A 2904-nucleotide genomic window follows, 5' to 3' on the forward strand; every position below is an offset into this window, starting at 1 on the left:
GGGGCTTTCCTTGACAGTATTCTTCAGAATCAGTTTTTAGTCCAAATTCACAGGTGAGCTGGTGTGCTTGAGCTGCAGCAGATAAGTGGGGACTCCATAGTTCTGCAGAGGAAGCAATAGTTGCATCATTTCAAGGCAGAAAATGATTATTTTCATTACAAAAAACTTCTAAATGTGTCATTTTGATCCACAGAGTTGAGTTTTTATGGGTTTAGTCGATGCTCAGACTTCAGATTTGTCTGTGTGGACGTCTTGTCGCTGTACTTTTTCTTAATCCAGATGGTTTCTCCTGCTGTGGCTCCAGCTGTCTGACTGTCAACAATCTAATGCAATTTTTATAAAACCGAACAAACAGTTTGCTGCTCTGGGTGTAATTAAATCCGTTGAGCAAATCAACACATATTTTATGTTTCTTTCTAAAGAGCCATTCATGTGAGGTCGTATAAAAATAGCCCGTCATGAAGAGGTTCCTGGCATCAATTATAATAATCACTCCCATTATTATTTGATTGAAGCTCAATGAATGCAGCGGTTAATGCGGTGGCCATGTTGTTTTTTTTTACGTTCAGAAGCAACACTTATGCCTCGACGCATTTACATTTACAAATTGTGTTTTGCTGTGTCTCGTACTCTGTTGCTGTACCGGAGGTGCATGTATAGTGGATTTGGCACTTGAAATATCAGTTTCCAGTGCAAAGCATAAGCAGGGAGCTACATCATTATAACCCCGCTGTGCAGTTCCATTTCCCCGGCCTTGTTACTGAAAATGCAGAAATGACATCTCAGACACAATTGGACTCCTTGTTAGAGCGAAGCGATCCTCAAGCCCCCACACGGCAGCCGCGGCATGAATAGTGTCTTGTTTGCAGTACTTTAGAGCAAAATCCCCAAAAATTACAGTTAGAGACGGCAGAGAGATTTCTGTCTGTGGTTTGTCTGCTGCAGAGGATCGAGAAATCAGAATTCACAGCGACAGTTCAGCCCCAAACTATCTGTACCCGGCTCTAAATTTAGATTTATGGTGAAATTCTATTTGGTTAATAGATTTCTTCTGTCTGGAGAAGACATAAACAAGTGACTGAAGATGGTACGGCATCGTGTTTGAGACGTTAATCATACATTTGAACTGTTTCTATGTTGTTGTTGTTTTTATACTAGTCATAAATATGCCACATGAGAATCATTTAATACCCTTTCTCAGTAATAAATGGATTTTGTTTGTCACATCAATCCAATTACATTTGCAAAGAAGCTGTTCTGGACGTCTCCACTGGGGTTTTGGACCGCTCCTCTTTCACGATGATCTCCAGGTTTGAGGTTAGAAGGCTTTGGTCCCGTCACTCTGATCTTCATGTTCCATCACAGTTTCTTGATGGGATTCAAGTCTGGACTCCAAAACATCTGCATTGTTTTCTGTTAACCGATTTTTAAAAATCCAAATTGTCGTCTTCTTCGTAGCTCCACTGCTGCCCAAGGCCAAGACTTTCTGCAGATCCTCTGATGTTTTCCTCCAGAATCTTAATCTAGTCCTCTTTTCTCGTGATGGAATCTGCTTTGACGAAGTTGCCCGGTCCATTAGCTGAAAAATACCCCCAAAGCACCACCATGCTTGACCGTGGGAATGGTGCGTCCAAACAACTCCATCATCATCTCATCCGACCACAGAACTAATGGCCAAAAGCTTTCTTCTTTCTCCAAGTGAGCCTTTTCAAAGGCTAGTCTCTGTCTTGGCTTCAACAACAAGCTCACTAGATCCTTTAGTTTTAGCCGTGACTTACAGTTGACCAGTTAGTGACTAGAGAACTACTGCAGCAGCGTTCTCATCTCATAGTGTGTTAGACTGTCATGGCAGTAGATACCAGGACCATTTGGAATGGTATAGAAGCAGCATTTCTCAAAAAATTAAGACAATCTTAAGGCGTGTGCATGATTTTGGGCAGTAAAAGTGTAATAAAAAAAGTAGTAAACATGTTTAGAAACCCATTAACATAAATCTTATGTAGTGTAGGATAACAGGCAAACATATATCATCATATAAAGGTTTAACAAATACAGTAGCTACGTAGCTAATACAGGAATTAAATGCAAACAGGGAAAAAACACTTTACCACTGTTTTGAGCAGCAGTTAGAGAATGTTTCAGGTTATACTGTCTATTCAAATGGCACATTCAACATGTCACACTGAGTTTACACCCAGTTAGCATTAGCATTAGCATCAGAAGGATGGAACAAATCTTGGATTGACTGATGTGTTAACTCTCCAGTTGTTGCGCTGGAGATGCGGTCATGTGCATTATATTTTTGATAATAAGAACAATAATTAAAAAAAACACGACTTGGCAGTTTTCACATTTTGTTGACCCAAATCAGCTTTGAGCCAGTGAGAGGCTGGGCCTATAAGTGTGACCCAGAATGCACCACTTCATACAGCTGCATGACACCAGAATGAATCCATAAATCCAATGACATGACAATGAAAGTTAAAAAAATAAAATAAAGTAAATTAAATTCAAAATGATGCACTGTTTGTCTCTTAAAAAAACACCATAACAAAAGACAAACACAACCCCAGTGAAGGATGAAGTCAAACTTGTTCAGCAGCTTCCTCGTAAACTCACACGTCTCTTGTTGGCATTAAAAAAACTCTTTTATTTTGATTAAAAACTAAAAGCGGGATCCGTTCCTTTCCTATGTAATGATCACTACAGAGAGAAGATCCATCACCTGGTCTAGGGTTGTTCAGACAACAAGCTGGTCCTGAACACACCACAAAGACTGAGGATGTCATCGTGAACTACAGGACCACCCAACATCAAACTCCTGGGAGTCCACATCACAGCCGACCTCATCTGGGCCTTGAACACCTCCCACCTGGTGAAGAAGGCTCAGCAGAGGCCCTTGTT

Source organism: Stegastes partitus, unplaced genomic scaffold (genome assembly GCF_000690725.1).
Source record: "Stegastes partitus isolate 25-593 unplaced genomic scaffold, Stegastes_partitus-1.0.2 Scaffold901, whole genome shotgun sequence".
Classification (NCBI taxonomy): domain Eukaryota; kingdom Metazoa; phylum Chordata; class Actinopteri; family Pomacentridae; genus Stegastes; species Stegastes partitus.